Source organism: Bubalus kerabau, chromosome 10 (genome assembly GCF_029407905.1).
Source record: "Bubalus kerabau isolate K-KA32 ecotype Philippines breed swamp buffalo chromosome 10, PCC_UOA_SB_1v2, whole genome shotgun sequence".
Lineage (NCBI taxonomy): Eukaryota > Metazoa > Chordata > Mammalia > Artiodactyla > Bovidae > Bubalus > Bubalus kerabau.
Genome location: NC_073633.1, coordinates 55,185,321 through 55,205,654, shown reverse-complemented (window position 1 = coordinate 55,205,654; position 20,334 = coordinate 55,185,321). Strand labels below are relative to the sequence as shown.

General features: G+C 38.6%; 1 long non-coding RNA gene across 2 annotated transcripts in view; it reads right to left on the bottom strand.

Moving 5' to 3' along the window:
* Nucleotides 1-20,334, bottom strand: part of LOC129621379 (uncharacterized) — a 454,544-nt gene that overhangs the window by 53,382 nt on the left and 380,828 nt on the right. For both annotated transcript variants that reach the window (XR_008699277.1, XR_008699273.1), the window contains one exon: nt 18,340-18,468. This is a non-coding gene — a long non-coding RNA (uncharacterized LOC129621379). The remainder of the gene's footprint in view (nt 1-18,339; nt 18,469-20,334) is intronic.

Here is a 20,334-nt window from a genome sequence, read left to right as displayed (position 1 = left end):
AAATGCATAAGGATACAGGTGGGACATTGAGCTTTAATATGAAGACTAGAAATCCTCCTTGATATTTTTATGATGTTTTATGGTTGGTTTGTTCCTTCCATTAGAAGTCACCTCTTGGCTTATGATAGAAATTAATGATAATATTCAACAGGGACTTCTCTGATGGTCCAGTGGCTAAGACTCTGTGCTCCCAATGCAAGGGGGCCTGGGTCTAACTCATGGTCAGGGAACTAGATCCCATACGCCGTAACTAAGAGTTCACATGCCACAACTAAATACCCCGCCTGCCACAACAAAGATTGAAGATCCCAAGTGCCGCAGCTAAGACCAGTGCAGCTAAATAAATAAATATTTAAAAAAGAATGTTCAGTGATAAAGTTCTGTTTTACAAACAATTTTAAAGCAATATACCAAATAGGAGCATTTACCAAATAAAAGATGTTACATGTTTTTAAAACATAGGTTGTGGGTTCAAATATGAATCAAAAAATCCTAGGTTTTTAATCAAGCACATTTCTTAACTGATGGGGCTGAACTTTAATTGTTGATGTGTACTGTGAGTCTTCAAAAAGAGAGTATCCTATGCCCCAAACATGACTAACCTCGGCCAGCTTAACATCTCCCTCCCTACCTTATTTCCCTCCCTCCTTCGTTCCTAGCAGAGTCTCAAAGGACTGGCATTCTTAAGAACAACTTAGGAAAATAGCAAATGCACAAAGTGAAAACTTATGCCAAAATGAGAAATAAAAAGCAGTGTTGATCTAGAGTCATGTGAATATTGTTTTTGCCTTTTGGAGGCCGTTTAAGACCTAAGAGGCTGAATCAAAACGAAGCTTTTTTTTTTTCTCACGATGATGAGAGAAGTTCTATTTTCCAAAGGCAGCTGTGTTCCTTTCATCTCAGGAAGTAAGTCAGAAATGAGAGATAGGCATGGACAGCTCAGAAAAGTACAGGTTACAGCCACTGAGATGGATTTGTTCACCGTGTCTGAGTAAGAGTATCAAGCACTGGCAAGATCAAGTCATCACTGCCCTAAATCCGCAATCATGTCGGCCTCCGCTCCATAAACCAGTGGGGCAGCTGGCCATCCAAGCGCCTAAAGGTTAAGCACATACCATTGACCTTGTAGAGAAATGAGTTCTCACATCATTAAATACGACGTGTTCTCCAGCTTTGCCTGATCACATCGAAAAGTGCCCTGGGAGCATTATTCAAGGCTTAGATGTTTCACCTACATTTGTGGGACACAAAATCAATATCTTTTCCCTGCCTTTGTTTGCTTGGATTATGTTTAACTACTAAATGGCTTTTAAGACACCAATCAGATTTAACATCTTGCATTTTACATAGGCAGTTGTGTGAACAAGAAAAATATGTTTTCTTTCCCTGTGGGTTGTCAGGACAAGAAACATGAAAGAGCTTATTTGGAGTATGCTTTTGTTTATATAAAAACATACAATCTCTAATCTTGATAACAGAAATGTTTTCCCCTTGAAAACCTAAAGGACTTTTTGACATTGGTGCTTTCAGAGAACACTGAAAGAACAGATCATAATAAATAAATAGTGTGCTATCCACTTGAAGGAAAATATTAAATTCCAAATTAAAAATACATAAAAATAAATTTCCAGATGGATTATTTCTTAAACACAAAAAGTAGAGGTGTTTGACAAATACCAGAGGAAAAAAAATTTTTTTGAAAAAAAATTTCATAAAGTCATAAAGGAAAGGATTGATATATGTGACTTTGTAAAATTTCTGAATGGCAAAAATAATTCAAATAAAGTTAACTACACATAATATTTATTCAGTACTTACTATGTGACAGAAATTAAGCTAACTCTTCACATATATTGCCTTCTCTCTTCCCAATAGCACTGTAAGGTAGATGACTGTATTAGGGTTCTCCAGAGAAACTAAGCCAATAGGGTTGGAGAGGAGGAACATATGTGCGTACAATAAAAGGATTTATTGTAAGGAACTGGTTCAAGTAACTATGGAGGCTAAGAAGTTCCAAGATCTGCAGAGGGCAAGCTGCAGACCCAGGAGAATTGATGGGGAGTTCTAGTATTCTTGCCTGGAGAATCCCATGGACGGAGGAGCCTGGTGGGTTACAGTCCACAGGGTCGCAAAGAGTCAGACACGACTGAGCGACTTCACTTTCACTTTTCTTTTCTGGTCCTAGTCCAAAGGCCTGAGAACCAAGACCACCAATGGTGGAAGTTCCAGTCCAAAGGCCAGCAGGTTTAAGATCCAAGAAAAGCTGATGTTTCAGTCAAAGTCTGAAGGTCAGGGGAAAAAAAACAATGTTTCAGCACATCAGTCATGTAGGAGGATTCCCTCTTTGTCAGCCTTTTTGTTCTAAACAAGTCTTCAATGAATTGGATGAGGCCCAACTACACTGGGATTCCAAACAAGTCTTCAATGAATTGGATGAGGCCCAACTACATTGGGATTCCCTGGCGGCTCAGCAGGTAAAGAATCTGCCTGCAATGAAGGAGGTGAAGTGAAGGTGAAGGTGAAAGTTGCTCAGTCGTGTTGACTCTTTGCAGCCCCATAAACTTAGTCCATGGAATTCTCCAGGCCAGAATACTGGAGTGGGTAGCCTTTCCCTTCTTCAGGGGATCTTCCCAACCCAGGGATCGAACCCAGGTCTCCCACATTGCAGGCAGATTCATTACTAGCTGAGCCACAAGGGAAGCTCAAGAACACTGGAGTGGGTAGCCTATCCCTTCTCCACCGGATCTTCCCAACCCAGGAATCAAACCAGGGTCTCCTGCATTGCAGGTGGATTCTTTACCAACTGAGCTATGAGGGAAGGAGAATCCCTTGGTTGGGAAGATCCTCTGGAAAAGGAACTGCTACCCACTCCAGTATTCTGGCCTGGAGAATTCCATATACTGTATAGTCAATGGGGTCACAAAGAGTCCGACATGACTGAGCAACTTTCACTTTCACCTACATTAGGAAGGGCAGTCTGCTTTACTTGGTTTACCCATACAAATGTTAATCTCATCTAAAAACACTCTCACAAACACACCCAGAATAATATTTGACCAAATGCCTGGACTCTATGACCAGTCAAGTTGACACACAAAACTAACGTCACACCAATATTGTTCCTTTTTAGCACATGAGGAAATGAAGGCTTAAATTGTTTCACCTGAAAGACACATGGTAACCAGCTCTATCTGAAACCAAAAGGGAACTGACAAACAGAGGGAAATGCTGCAAAATATGACACAGAAAAAATACTAAGAGCAGTAACAAGGTCTTTTACAAGTTAACAATAATTAATTTTACAAATCAATTAATAATACATCAGGCTTGGCAAACAAAATGAAACACATATAGAAAAAACAGACAAGGACAGAGGTAAAGACTATTAATACAAATAGATATGTTCAGTCTCATTAATGATAAATGCACCATATGACCCAGCAATGCCACCCTTGAGAAAAACCACAATTCAATTAAAAAAGATACACACACCCCAATGTTCACTGTAGCACTATTTAAGATCGTCAGGACATGGGAACAACCTAAATGGCCATGAACAGAGGAGTGAATAAAGAAGATGTGGTTCATATATATAACAGAATACTATGCTATGCTAAGTCACTTCAGTCGTGTCTGACTCTGTGCGACCCCATAGATGGCAGCCCACCAGGCTCCCCCGTCCCTGGGATTCTCCAGGCAAGAGTACTGGAGCGGGTTGCCATTTCCTTCTCCAATGCAGGAAAGTGAAAAGTGAAAGTGAAGTCGCTCAGTCGTGTCCGACCCTCAGCGACCCCATGGACTGCAGCCCACCAGGCTCCTCCATCCATGGGATTTTCCAGGCAAGAGTACTGGAGTGGGGTGCCATTGCCTTCTCCGAACAGAATACTATTCAACTATAAAAACCAATGGAATTGTGCCATTTGCAGAGATGTGGCTGGACCTAGAGACTGTCATACAAAGTGAAGTAAGACAGAAAGAGAAAAGCAAATATCATGTATTAATGCTTATATGTGGAATCTAGAAAAATGGTACAGATGATCTTATTTGCAAAGCAGAAACAGACACAGATATAGAGAACAAACGTGTGGATACAAAGGGGGAAAGGAAATGGGTGGGATGAATCGGGAGATTGGGACTGACGTGTATACACTATTGACACTATGTATAAAACAGATAACCAATGAGAATCTACTGTAAAGCACAGGGAACTCTACTAAATGCTTTGTGGTAACCTAAATGGGAACAGAAATCCAAAAAAGGGGATATATGTAAACATACAACTGATTCACTTTGCTGTACAGCAGAAACTAATACAACATTATAAAGCAACTATGGTCCAATAAAAATTAATTTTAGAAAATGATAAATGCAAATCAAAACAATGATACTTCATTATAGATATTGTATCTGATAGCTGATATCATATCAGATTTGAAGATGATGTAGAATGATCGTACCCAGTGTGGGCTTGGAGTAAGGCAAATGACATAGTCACATAGTCTTACTAGAAAGTGTATGAATACAAACCTTTAGGACAGTCAGTTTGGAGGAATCTATCAAAATTTTAACCACGTGCTCTTTTTGACACAGCAATCTCTTCAAGGTATTTCTCTTACAGAAATACATTATGTGTGCAGATATATTTATAAACATGTTCACTGCAGTAAGAATAAACTATCATAAACAAGTTAGTTTAAATTACAAATATATTTCATAGGATGAAATTATGGGTAGCTTATAAATAAAATAGAGGGAAAACTGCGCTCAATACAGTTTGAATGGAGAAAAGCAGGTGTACAATCATATGTGCAGTATGGTCGTATTTTTATATAAATAAATAAAGTTCACATGGGGAGTTTTTACTGAAAGATATAGGTAATTGTTGATGGAGGAGACAGAATCAGACTCTAAACTGTCACTTTAGCAATGCTGTTTCCTTGTCAAATTTACCATGAGAAGTTCATGAAGTCTAAGCTTCAGGGCCTCTCTCTTGTACAAACCTTTTCCCAAGGTTTAGGGAGGGGCCTTAGCAATGTGTTCACAGAGTCATATGCTTTTGAAAATTTAGAAAGTTAAAGTAATGCAACTTCAGTCAATTAAGACAAATGTCTATTTCAATTGAGACTTCTCTGTCACTCTGCCTCTCATGTTGGGTGCTTTAGAATTACTTTTCTACCAATGTCTTCTCCTAAGGCAAGGCTTTTAGCATGCTTTGACTTCCATTTAAACTTTCCCTCTTATCTCTATTTATTATTGTTGTTGTTGTTAAGTCATGTCCAACTCTTTGCAACACTATGGACTGTAGCCCACCAGGCCCCTCTGTCCATGGGATTTCCAGGTAAGAATACTAGAATGGGTTGCCATTTACTTCTCTGGGGGATCTTCTCGACCCATGGATTGAACCTGCATCTCCTGCATTGGCAGGCAGATTCTTTTGCCACTGAGCCACCAGGGAAGTCTATTTATTATTGCCATCTATTATATGTCCTCAATCTCTTTTCTGAAATTCTAAAATCCAAGAAAAAGAGCTATGAACAGTACCATCAGTATTCCTTTGGTAGCAAAACTTGATGTGATTGGAGCTCATTTAATGAGAAAACCTGACTTGAACTGACAGGAGACTATTAAAGATTCTATTTATCCCACACAGAGTGAGCATTCATGATTTTCTGTGGAAATAATTATGCCTTTGATTATGAGGTATTGCTCAGTCCCCAAGGAGTTTTTAAGTAATAAATAGTACATGAACTAAATTATCATTCTAAACTCTGAAATTTTTCAGTTCCTAAACATAACAGATCTCATAGGTTTTAGGAAGAAAAGATCGAGCTTTTATTTAGTTTCATATAAAAGATGACTTTTAAAAAATTCACTCTTAGTACTTAGCTTTCCAACATGTTTAATCAAACCTTAAGCTGATAAAGGGGATCTTCAAAAAATTCTACTGCTAATGTTACACTTAATGGTGATGAGCTGAATTCTTAACCCTTAAGATCAGTGAAAACTCAAGGATGTCTATTCTTACCATTTCTGTCCAACGTTGTACAGGCAGATTCTACTCCATCTGAGCCTTGAGATGATGGCAACCTTGGCCAACACCTTGATTTTAGTCTTGTGAGAGACCCAGGGACAGAGGATGCAGTTAAGCCACCTCCAGACTCCTGGATCAAAAAACTTTTAAGACAATAAATGCTGTTTCAAGCCATTTAAGTTTAGGGGTAGTTGTTGTGCAACATTACCCACTTAATACTAGAAGTACAAAATGTTAGTAGAACTAACAATTGAGTTTATCAAGATCACAGAATACATGGTCAATATAAAAAAATTATTTGCATTCTATGTAATAGCTATAAACAATTGAAAATTGACATTTTAAAAAATATGCCATTTACTCTGGTACCAAAACATTCATTAAATACTTAAGAGGTAAATTTAACGAATATGAATGAGATCTGTTTGTTAAAAACCACAAAACAGTGCTGACAGAAATTTAAACAGAACTAAATAACAGGAGAGATAAAGTATGTTCCTGGATGGGAAGTCTCAGGATTATTAATAATTTTTTTTTTTCTTTCATGGATAATGCCTTTGGTGTTTAATCTAAAAAGTCATCACCAACCTCAAGGTCATCTAGATTTTCTCCCATGTTATCCTATAGGTGTTTTATAATTTCACATTTAGATGTATAATCAATTTTGATATAATTTTTTGAATGGTGTAAAGTCTGTGTCCAGATTTTTTTTATTTTGCTCGTGATGTCTAATTGTTTCAGCACCATTTGTTGTAAAACCTATCTTTTCTTCATTATATTGGCTTTGCTCCTTTGTCAATGAACAGTTGACTATATTCATCTGAGTCTCTCTGTGGGCTGTTTATTCCATTCCGTTGATCTCCTTGTCCCTTCTTTCACTAGTACCACACTGCCTTAATAACTATAACTTTATATTAAGTCTACAAGTCAGGTGTATTGGTTCTCTAACTGCTCTTATTCTTTAAATGCAGTGTCAACTATTCTGGGTATTTTTGCCTGTCCATATAAGTTTTATAATCTCTCTGTCAGTATACACAAAATAACTTGTTGGGATTTTGATCTGGATTGTTCTGAGTCTATAGATCAAGTTCAGAAGAACTGACATAATGACATATTGAGTCTCCCTATGCATGTATATTTCCCTATCCATTACTTTTAAGTCTTTAAGAATCTTAGATGAAAGCGGGTTTCTTATAGATAAATATAGTTGGGTCTTGCTTTTTGATTCACTCTGATGTTTCCTATGTTTTAATTGGTGCATTTACACGTCTGATGTTCCAAGTGATTACTGGTATGCTTGGATTAATAGCTATCATTTTTGTTATCCTCACTCTTGGCTTCCCTGGTGGATTAGCTGGTAAAGAATTAGCCTGCAATGCAGGAGACCCAGGTTTGATCCCTGGGTTGGGAAGAACCCCTGGAGAAGGGAATGCAACCCACTCCAGTATTCTTGCCTGAAAAATCCCATGGACAGAGGAACCTGGTAGGCTACAGTCCATGGGGTCACAGAAGAGTCGAACATGACTGAGCGACTGACACTTTCACTTGGCTCTTACTTTGGTATTCCACTCTTTTTCTGTCGCTTTAATTGAGCATTTTATACATATCTCTTCTTTCTATCTTCTCTTTTTCTCCTTCATTACCTTCTGACAAAAACCCATTCAACTTCCAAGGCCAATGCCAAAGCCACACACCAGGAAGGCATCACTTCTCCTCACCCTGAGCTTCCTATGTATATTGTTTTACTACTCCCATGCTTCTGGTCCTACTGAGTTTTAGTACAGCTTCTTATTATACACCACATCCCCTACCAGACTGAAGGTTCTTTGAAAACATAACTATGAGTTTTTTCATCTTTGTATAATCTTTGGAACCTAGCTCAAAGCCAAGTTCAGAGACAATAAATATTTGTTTAATAAAACTGAAGTACTAAATAGTGTGATACACATACAAGTCCTATAAAAGCACAAAATGGAGAGAGCAATGTGGTTTGAAGCAGTCAGGGAAGGCTGGATGGGGCAGGAAAAGGGTCCTGGTGGAAGCAGGAACAGCTCCAACAAAGTCATGGGAACATGAGGGGCATTCAAGTAACCTGTCTTCCTCCTTACAGCGAGTAGAATGGATAGTCAGGGAAAGTACTCTCTATTGACTGTGGCCATTCTCAAGTGTTCAGGAAACCCTCTGTAAGATGGGTTCTGTCTCATAGATAGGCTCTGCAAAATATTATATATAGAATGGATAAACAACAAGGTTCTACTTTATAATGGGAAACTGTATTCAATATCCTATGATAAATCATAATGGAAAAGAGTATGAAAAAGAATCTATATACATATAACTGAATCACTTTGCTGGACAGCAGAAATTAACACAGTATTATAAATCAACTATACATGAACTTTTTAACATTTTTAAAATATAAAATAGAAAATATGGGTTCTGGCTATATTTTTACTTCAATCCAACTATATACGAGGCAATAAACAATGATGTATGGAATAAAATCTTCTTCCCCAAAGACCTCATTTTCTTTAGATTCTACCTTCAATACAAGTCAAGTGATAATCTATGCCAAACTTGAAATATCATATATCTGTTCATTCTTTTATTTAATAAATATTGATTAAGCAACAGTTATGGCCAGAACTGGGCTAAGTGCTGCAGGTACAGCATTGGATAAAATGCAATCACTTTTCATAAGGCTAACAACCTAACAGGAAAGATTAGCTCTCAGTAAGTTGGCAATTGCCCATTTCAGTACACTCTTTCTGTGAGTAATCTTAGACTCATAGTGTTTTGCGGAAGTTGAACAACTGTATTCACCGGAAGCTGAACATGCCTCCCCAAAGAGCAGAGCTTGATGTAGTTGAGTATGGGAGACACAGAAAGGTTCTCACCATATGACTTTACAACAGTACAGAATGAACTCAACCTATCCTCATGTTAATACTTCAGTGGGAAGAAACAGACTCATGCAGGAAAAAGTAGAGCACTTTTAAAAGCACGGTTAAAATCTTCAGCGAGATTCAAGAAAAGACAGCCATAAAACTATAACAGGCTACTATTTTTTTTAAAGTATTCAGAGTTCCTAGAAATCGAAACAAGAACCAAAATAAAACGTAATCCAAATAGAAGTGATGACTATCAGAAATGACATGACTAAAGTTCCATATACAAAGCTAGAAGCTGAGTTGAAGATTTTTTTTTTTTTTTGCAAAATGCAAAGCAAAAATAAAGGGATAAAAAGTTTAAAGAAAAATTAAGAGTCTCAGATAATAGTTTGAGCAACCCAAAATCTATCTAATAAGAGTCCTAAATAGAGATAACAGAAAAGATGAAGGGAAACAAATAATAAAGAAAATATTTACCTGAAGTGAAGAAAGATTTAAGTGTTTAGATAGAAAGGACATGGTAAATATTTTCTAGAAATATGGGAAGGACTCATAGTATAAATAAATTCTGGAGAAATTTGTGACATTTGACAATAGAAGGAGAACACTTAAAGCTTCTAGTACATACAAGTGTGTTTGGGGCAAGATTACTTACTAAAGAATGGTAGTTAAACTGGCATTGACTTCTTATATGTAACATGGATATTTGACAACAATGGGGAAAACATCATATAAATACTAAGGGAAAATGACTGTTAAACTAAAGTGCTATATACTAATCAATAAATAACTCAGGTAGACTGAATAAAGCCCCCACCCTCAATATCCACATCCTAATCCCTGGAACCTATGGATGTTTCCTTATATGGCAAAAATAAAAATTAAAAACAAAACCAAACCTTTGTTGATGTGATTAAAGATCTTGGCAGGAGGAGATTATCCTGGATGATACAGGTGGGCTCTAAATGCAGTTATATGTATCCTTATAAGAGGGAAGCAGAGGGAGATTTGAGCCTCTTTGACCAAGGAGGCAGAATAGGGAGACGTTTCATGAGCCAAAAATTCAGCAGCCACAAGAAGCTGGGACAGGCAAAGGAAAGATTCCCCTCTAGGGCCTCTGGAGGGAGTGCTACCCCACTGAGACAGTGACTTCAGCCCAGTGATACAGACTGCAGACTTCTGGCCTCCAGAACTGTGAGGAAGTCAATTTCTGTTGTTTTAAGCCACAGAGTTTGTGAAAACTTGTCGGAGCAGCCCTAAGAGACTGATACAGTGAGTGTACCCAAGAAGTACCCTGGAAATTTCAGCAGTACAGACAAGTGAGCACCTTGTCTAAGACAGCTCAGAGGCACCAGAAAGACTAAAACAGTGTTTCAAAGTCAAGCAAGGACATAAACATAAAAACCCCCAGATTCAAAGCAACTTAAAGCAAGTTCAATATTATATCATTAACCTATATTAATAACCAGAAAAACTGGGGATAGATACAGATTTTAACCAACAGTAATTTATTCTTAAATTGGGAATATCCTATTTAAAACAACCTTCTCTACCCCCATATTTTAAAGCCATGTGATATCCACTCTAGCATCTAGGTCAGAATTATACCAAAAAATCCTTTTGGCAGAGCTCTTCACTGTGTCAGTTTTTGTGTTTAGTGAAGAAGTGTAGTACTCACATATCACAAAAGAAGTGCAGATCATAAATGTATTTCCAGTGCATTCAATTATCCTCCCTCCTGATACATTTAGAATTATCCTTTCTTTATATAAATCCAATACATTAGTAACGTCTACCTTGCTCTTTAAGGCACACACCTAGGTAGAACACACAATAAATGCTCCTTTAGAAAAAGGCATCATGACTTACATAGTAATGGATTTACCACAGGTGACACCACTGTATAACTCTGGCAATCAACTAACTCATCATTCCACAGCACTTCAGTGTACTTGTAACAGACCCTTCCCCATCTTTACCAAATCTCTCTCTACTTTGGTGAATTAATAGTGTTAGAGGAGCCAGAAAACAAGCAATAAGTTTTAAGTGAAGGTTAAGCATGTTTCCACCACTGTACTATGTACTACAGTATACATAAAAATAGTAAAAAAAAAAAAAAAAAAGTTACTGCCCAGAGGAAATTCAGCAGCTGCTTGGAGAGAAAAAGTCCACACAACTATTAGAAAAATATGTTCAAGGATGTCTGATGGGACTTCCCTGGTGGTTCAGTGCTTAGGAATTCTCCTTCTAACGCAGGTCAGGGAACTAAGTTCCCACATGCCATGGAGCAAATAAGCCCGAGCACTAAAAGTACACTGGAGCGCACGCACCACAACTAGAAAGTTCATGCACCGCGGCGAAAGATCCTGTGTGAAGCAACCAAGATCCTGCATCCAAGACTCGACACAGCCAAATAAATAAATAAATATTTTAAATAAAGAATGTCTGGTGAAATGCTAAAACCACTCTGGTGCTTCATTTTACTTCATAGATAAATATAGCTAGAATACAAGGACTAAATCCAACCTGGATTCTGGATATGGAAGCTCCTTATTTTATTAGTTTTCCAGCTGGATGCCAATTTATGAATTTGTATAATACAAAATATGCCTGACATAAATATTGACTAGGACATGACTAAAGCACTCCCATTGGTTTGTGTGCCCTATACTCTACTTGGAGACAGGGCTTCTTGGAAAGTCAAGCTGTAATAGGAAGGATGCTAGGGAAGTAGAAAGTCAGTGGCAGAAGAATTATGCAGATGATATATAAAAGTTTAATGGTGTCAACCATGACAGTGCTTCCAGACAACTCTCTATGGATGGCTCACAGGATGTTACACAATCAAAGAAATTCACCTCTTAAGAAGTTGGACCCACCACCCCAGCCTGAGTAGGTATATCTAAATCAGTAAAGCTTTGTCCTCTCAAGCTCAGCTTGCCATAGGTGAGCATTCTAGGTAATGCAGGTGCTCTCAGGAGCTGACCTAGGGATCAAGCAACTCAGATAAAGTAATCTTAAAACACAGACCCTAAGGAAGCATGCTGTTTATAACAATAACAATCAGAAACCATTTTTTTTCTAGAACCCTTTCCAAACCAGGTCTAAGTTACCTTCCTACCTGCTTGTTCGCAGGACAATTTAGCCTGCATGCCATGTTCCTCTAGAACATGGCATTATTTGTTGACTATCTGGCTTGTTCACATCTGTGAGATATGGAAACTCACCAGTGGTTTACAAGACCATCAGTTTTAAGTAACACATCCATCACAAACTAGAAAGGAGTGATCAACATTCCTTCAACTGCAATGCATTATACAAGGGTCAGCAAGTGGGAGTCATGGTTGGCAACAGAACTGGTGGCCTCAGGTAGCAAATCCATCCTTCCAGCTGTTCTGATCCATATGGGTTCAATGAACCACAGAGAGGGAGTGCCGTCTCTTCTTATCGGGAGTATCTGCTGTAACTCTTCCATCCAAAACCCATCATAAAACAACTGTAAGGTAAGCTGACAACCATTTATCTAAACTTCATCTGGCAGCCAAATGCTGATTAAGAGGAAAACATGTACATTAATGAGCAGACAGATGTGGCGAAGGAAATTAAGGTGCTCTTATTTTGAAGAAACCAAAGATTCTAAATGCAGGAAAAAATTTAAATAATTTAATCATTAAGTCAAAGCCAGATGGAAAGTCACTCATGCTATTTTTCCTGCTAAGCAAATTCCAGGGTTATCCCCAATAGTCCTGACTCTCAATTTGTTACAACATAAAACTATTATGATAATATCCCACAACCTTTCAGTTATCAAAATTCAAGATTCTCTCTTCAATTTCTGGATGTGGATTTCAAAATTGTATACTTAGTACCTTTTCTTTTTGAATCCCTGTTTAACTCTGTCCCAGATCAGCAACTTCCCTGGTGGCTCAGACGGTAAAGTGTCTGCCTACAGTGTGGGAGACCGGGTTTAATCTCTGGGTCGGGAAGATCTCCTGGAGAAGGAAATGGCAACCCACTCCAGTATCCTTGCCTGGAAAATCCCATGGACGGAGGAGCCTGGTGGGCTACAGTCCATGGGGTCACAAAGAGTCGGACACAACTAAGCGATTTCACTCACTCCCTCACTCAGAGTTCCCACTAATATTTGACTTAAAGTTTATATAAAAATTTAAGGGACTTCTATGGGGGTCCAGTGGCTAAGATTCCACACTCCCAATGCTGGGCACCTGGGTTCCATCCCTGGACAGGGAACAAGATCCCAAGTGCCTCAACTAAGAGTTTGCATGCCACAAATAAAGATCCCATGTAAGGCAAATAAGTGAATAAATAAAACAAACATATTTTTTAATTTAAAATATAAGATGATGGAAAACCTGGAATGCTCCCTTAACATCTCTAACTTTTATTTTCTTTACCTGTAAAAGGGGATCACAACAATTGTACAACCCTGACAGAGTGATTCTTAATCAGGAATGATTTCCACATCCCAGGGGACATGTGGCAATATCAGGAGCCATTTTTAGTTGTCACAACTTGAGAGAAAGGAGTGCTAATGGTTTCTAGTGGATAGAGGCAGGGATTTTAAGAATTTTATGAAGTACAAGACAACCCCCACAACAAAGAAGAGTCCAGCCCAAAATGGCAATAAAGCTGAGGGTAAGACATTCTGCTTTAGTGTCATGGAGTTATCATAGAGATCAAAGCAGATGCTCAGTGAAAGACGTTATAAACGATGATAATAATCAGTCGGTTCAGTTGCTCAGTTGTGTTCCACTCTTTGCAACCCCATGGACTGCAGCACGCTAGGCTTCCCTGTCCATTTGTCCAGCTCCCAGAGCCTGCTCAAACTCTTGTCCACCGAGCTGGTGATGCCATCCAACCATCTCATTCTTTGTCGTCCCCTTCTCCTCCTGCCTTCAATCTTTCCCAGCATCAGGGTCTTTTCAAATGAGTCAGCTCTTTGCATGAGGTGGCCAAAGTACTGGAGTTTCAGCTTCAGCATCATTCCCTCCAAAGAAATCCCAGGGCTGATCTAGTTCAGAATGGACTGGTTGGATCTCCCTGAAGTCCAAGGGACTCTCCAGAGTCTTCTTCAACACCACAGTTCAAAAGCATCAATTCTTTGGCACTCAGCTTTCTTTATAGTCCAACTCTTACATCCATACACGACTACTGGAAAAATCATAGCTTTGACTAGACAGACCTTTGTTGGCAAAGTTATGTCTCTGCTTTTTAATATGCTGTCTAGGTTTTTCATAATTTTTTTCCCTAGAAGCAAATGTCTTTTAATTTCATGGCTGCAGTCACCATCTGCAGTGATTTTGGAGCTCCAAAATATAAAGTCTGTCACTGTTTCCTTTGTTTCCCTATCTATTTGCCATGAAGTGATAGGACTAGATGCCATGATCTTTGTTTTTTGAATGTTGAGTTTTAAGCCAGCTTTTTCACTCTCCTCTTTCAACTTCATCAAGAGGCTCTTTAGTTCTTCTTTGCTTTCTGCCATAAGGGTGGTGTCATCTGCATATCTGAGGTTATTGATATTTCTTCTGGAAATCTTGATTCCAGCTTGTGCTTTATCCAGCCCGGCATTTCACATGATGTTCTCTGCATATAAGTTAAACAAGCAGGGTGACAATATACAGCCTTGACATACTCCTTTTCCGATTTGCAACAAGTCTGTTGTTCCATGTCTGGTTCTAACTGTTACTTCCTGACCCACATACAGATTTCTCAAGAGGCAGGTAAGATGGTCTAGTATTCCCATCTGTTTAAGAATTTTCCACAGCTTGTTGTGATGTACACAGTCAAAGGCTTTGGTGCAATAAATAGAGCAGAAGTAGATGTTTTTCTGGTATTCTCTTGCTTTTTCAATGATCCAACAGATGTCAGCAATTTAATCTCTGGTTCCTCTGCCTTTTCTAAATCCTTTTCTTGAACTTTTGGAAGTTCACAGTTCATGCACTGTTGAAGCCTGGCTTGGAGAATTTTGAGCATTACCTTACTAGCATGTGAGATGAGTGTAATTGTGTGGTAGTTTGAGCATTCTTTGGCATTGCCTTTCTTTGGGATTGGAATGAAAACTGACCTTTTCCAGTCCTGTGGCCACTGCTGAGTTTTCCAAATTTGTTGGCATATTGGGTGTAGCACTTTAACAGCATCATCTTTTAGGATTTGAAATAACTCAGCTGAAATTCCATCACCTCTACTAGCTTTGCTGGTAGTGATGCTTCCTGGGGCCCATTTGACTTTACATTCCAGGATGTCTGGCTCTGGGTGAGTGATCACACCATCATGGTTATCTGGGTCGTGAAGATCTTTTTTGTATAGTTCTTCTGTGTATTCTTGCCACCTCTTCTTAATATCTTCTGCTTCTGTTAGGTCCATACCATTTCTGTCCTTTATTGTGCCCATTTTTGCATGAAATGTTCCCTTGGTATCTCTAATTTTCTTGAGAGATTTCTAGTCTTTCCCATTCTATTGTTTTCCTCTGTTTTTTTACATTGATCACTGAGGAAGGCTTTCTTATCTCTCCTTGCTATTCTTGGGAATTCCGCATTCAGATTGGTATATTTTTCTTTTTCTCCTTTGCCTGTATCTTCTTTTCTCAGATATTTGTAAGGCCTCCTCAGATAACCATTTTGCCTTTTTGTATTCTTTTTCTCAGGGATGGTCTTGATCACTGCCTCCTGTACAGTGTCATGAACCTCTGTCCATAGTTCTTCAGGCACTCTGTCAGAACTAATCTCTTGAATCTATTTGTCACTTCCACTGTGCAATCGTAAGGGATTTGATACAGGTCATACCTGAATGGTCTAGTAGTTTTCCCTACTTTCTTTAATTGAAGTCTGAATTTGGCAATAAGGAGTTCATGATCCAAGCACAGTCAGCTCCCAGTCTTGTTTTTGCTGACTGTATAGAGCTTCTCCATCTTTGGCTGCAAAGAATATAATCAATTTGATTTCGGTATTCACCATCTGGTGTTGTCCATGTATAGAGTTGTCTCTTGTGTTGTTGGAAGAGGGTGTTTGCTATGACCAGTGTGTTCTCTTGGCAAAACTCTGTTAACCTTTGCCCTGCTTCATTTTGTACTCCAAGATGAAACTTGCCTGTTACTCCAGGTATCTCTTGACTTCCTACTTTTGCATTCCAGTCCCCTGTGATGAATAGGACATCTTTTTTGGGTGTTAGTTTTAGAAGGTTTGAACTTCCCTGGTGGCTCAGACGGTAAAGTGTCTGCCTACAATGCGGGAGACTGGGGTTCGATCCCTGGGTTGGGAAGATCCCCAGGAGAAAGAAATGGCAACCCACTCCAGTATTCTTGCCTGGAAAATTCCATGGACGGAGGAGCTTGGTTGGCTACTGTCCATGGGGTTACAAAAAGTCGGACATGACTGAGCGACTTCACTTAGAAGGTTTTGTAGGTCTTCATAGAACTGTTCAACTTCAGCTTCTTCAGCATTACTGGTTGGGGCATAGACTTGGATTACTGTGGTATTGAATAGCTTGCCTTGGAAATGAACAGAGATCATTGTGTCGTTTCTGAGATTGCACCCAAATACTGCATTTCGGACTTGTTTGTTGACTATGAGGGCTACTCCATTTCTTCTAAGGGATTCTTGCCCACAGTAGTAGATGTAATGGTCATCTAAATTAAATACACCCATTTCAGTCCATTTTAGTTCACTGATTCCTAAAATGCTGATGTTCACTCTTGCCATCTCCTGTTTGACCACTTCTTATTTACCTTGATTCATGGACCTAACATTCCAGGTTCCTATGCAACATTGTTCTTCACAGCCTCAGACTTTACTTCCATCACCAGTCACAGCCACAACTGGGTGTTGCTTTTGCTTTGGCTCTGTCTCTTTAATCTTTCTGGAGTTATTTCTCCACTCTTCCCCAGTAGCCTATTGGGCTCCTACCGACCTGGGGAGTTCATCTTTCAGTATCGTATCTTTTTGCCTTTTCATACTGTTCATGGGGTTCTCAAGGCAAGAATACTAAAGTGAAAATGTCAATAATGCTGAAGACGAGACATTCTGCTTTAGTGTCATGGAGTTATCATAGAGATCAAAGCAGATGCTCAGTGAAAGATGTTATAAATGATGATAGTAATATCTTAATTTTATCTTGTCCTTATTTTACAACACAAGTTAAATTCTCACTTATGAATCATAAAATAACTGTGAGGGACCAAAGGAAAAAAGTCATCAGTGAAAAGTATAAGCCTAGAATTGTGGTAATGCAGAGGCTGCCCTAATCACATCACTAAAGTCTTGGACATTGGCCTGTGTCATCAAGGTCATATTGCTCTCTCCACCCTCAACCTGGGTGGATTTCCCTCTGGCTCTTAATATGATCTGGGAGGCGGGTGGATGTGCTCTGAGGCAAGGTCAACTGGACTGGATTCATCTCTACTGGGCTGGGCAAGCAGAGTATAAAACATAGGCTAGCTGCTCAATCTTGAGTTGTCAGTTTCTCCAGAAAGGGGTCTCTTAGGATGAAAAGGTGTTGTGAAGTTATTCTGGAGTAGAAGTTAACTAGAAAGAGTACGTAGCACAGAGGGACATGTAAGTGGGAGACAGAATGCACAAAACTGGCATTATCCCTAAAGCAACTCCCCTTGGGAGTGGATCACATCATGGCCTTTTTGTTCTCAGATTCATTCCTCACCCTTCCCTGCTATGCTTTGGAGTCATGGGGGTGAAGGGAGTACAGGCAGCCTATGCTCCCAGGTCAGCTGGTGTTCTGCAGGGTTTTCCACTAAGAAATGAAAGGCCCCAAAGAAGTGGGAAGCAAGAGTATTTCTCCCTTCTTTGCCTCTGGTGCCTCCCCAACAATGGTTGCTCTGCCCTCTTAAAGTCAGTATCTTTTGTGGTTTCTGGTTCCATCAGGCCCTGAGCTGAGACATTACCGCTTCCTCCTTTCAGTCTAGGTGTGTGGATTCCTGCTGCTGCTAACTTTTGGGTCACCTTCTGCATCCTCCTTTTAAGCTTTTTCTGGCACCTGTGAAAAAGGTTCCTGCAGCAAATTCCCTCTGATTTAAATAGAGTGCTTCCTCTTTCCCGGTTGGACTTTAAATGATATTTTCAGGGTAGAATGTTGGGCACGACGGTGTGACACCTGGAGCTCATGTGATTACACAGGTATAACAAGGGCATGGCCACGACAGGAGGCAGAGGAAGCTGACATTTGCCTGTTCAGCACCCGCAATGTGCTGGAAATTGTGCTGGGTATAGGAATTTGGTGCGAACAAAAACATATACCACTTCCAATTCCCAAAGAATAATAATATGAGTAACTAAAAAATTATTATATAATAGTGAGTTGCTCTAATTATTATTTTTTTAATTGAAGAATTCTGGCAACTGAAAACAGCACATGTTCTCCCATTGAAATAAGAGTTGAGGGACTTACCTGGTGGTCCAGTGGGTAAGATTCCATGCTCCCAATGCAGGACGGCCCAGATTTGATCCCTGGTCAGGGAATTAGATCCCATGTGCTGAAACTAAAAAGCTCACATGCTGCAATGAAGGTCCAGCACAGCTAAATTAAAAAAAAAAAAAGTGTTGAGCTGAAGAAGCTTAAGCCTAATAACATATTGGAGAAAGAAGTTATAACTCTCCAGGTTTATCATTTCTAATATGAATATTAAGCTGCTTTTCCAAACCCCTAAATAATAGCCAACCCAGCTACTTTCTGTTCCTTAGAGTGATGCTTGGGGAGCAATGTATTTTTTTAAAGATTCATTTCCAGTTTGAAGTCATATATCAGAGCTAAGAAAAATTAACAGACCTTGGATGAGAGGTGTCCTGGATGACCAAGTGATCTTGTTAGCCAACCAGTTACATAGGAATATTTATGTAGAGAAAAAGAATGCAGTTTTAAGACTGGTCTAATGATTCAAGACATGAAATACATTCATTCTGGGAGCTGTTTGAAGGATACAGTGAAACATAAATATAACTAAAAAACTAAATTGTTGAGCCAACTGAAGAGACTCAAAATGAAAGTCCATTCATATACATTTGCATGACCCCCCTTGAAATCAACAGGCACCACATGAATATCTAAGCATATTATATTTACATATTTTGCCCATTTCTGATTTGGAGTAATTTTTTTCTATAACAAGAATAGAATAGAATTTTGTAGATTAGTCACTATTTTTATCTGTTTGTTTCAATCTATTTACTAAATCCACAGTGGTCCTATTAAGGTTTAATTGCTTCTTCAAAAGGGATATTGAGGCACTCATAAAGTGAACTGTTCCCATATTGTCTTATAAACCAATGGCTGATTAAGAAATCCCCTTTTTTAGTTCTACACAATGTTACCCTTTCTGAAGATGCAAGAAAAATCAAATTTCCTCTGTATAATAACACCTTTGGGCTTAATCAGTACAAAACCTCTTCATTAAGACTTCTTTTCTAGATACATACACAACTTATAATTCTTAGGAAAAGGAAAATAAAACCTTTGGTGTGGTACAGGTTTTGTTAAGAATGCAATTTCTTTAAACAGCAATAGTTAACATCAGGAGCTGGTTAGCAGTTGAATAATTACATTAAATATATTCACCTCAGTGAAGACTGTAAACAAAGAGATATTAAGTAATTTTTTCACAAGTACCCCTGCTGTGATACCAGCTGATCAAGTTTAATAACAACCAGCATTTCTACTAATTTTGCAAGAAAGATATGCTGGGGATAATTTTCTCTTCTAGAGTGAGTGTAAATAATCTATTTTGCAGCGAGTTTACAATGACACCATGTAGCATTACCACCAGCAATCAACTCAGAAATATAATTTTTAGAACTGTAGTATTTGCAAATTAAAGGACCAATGTTAACTTCAGTCAGTAAAGAAAATAAACTTGATTAGCAGAATGTATTAATACCAATCAGCTTTGCAGATATTAATGTTCCCTGCTATATCCCAAGGTGTCTGTCTGTCTCACTCTCTTTCTCAAGAGAACCCCAAAGGAAAACACTTTTCATTCTAATTGTATTATTTTAATATTCATCTTGTAAACAATGCAATGTTTTTGCATGAAGGTAAAAATTCAGGTTGCTTTTTAAATAAGTCCCCAAGGAACTGGGGAATTAGAAAATCTAGTTTATTTTCTAATTGATAATGGAGAACACCAAAGGAACCACAGGCATTATGATATTATGATTTTCTTTTTATTGTTAAATATAGTTATATAAAAGGGGCAGACTCTGCTGTTATTAATGTAAGTAATGTACAAACCCTGATATGTACTTATAACATGGCATAAACTAAATACACTGTAAATAAAATGAAACTAGAAATATACAAATTTTTCAAAGTTCAGCCCTTGGTATAGATATTTAATTATATTATTTTGACAGTTTAGAAGCAAAAATCAGGCCAGGAAGGCATAGGTCG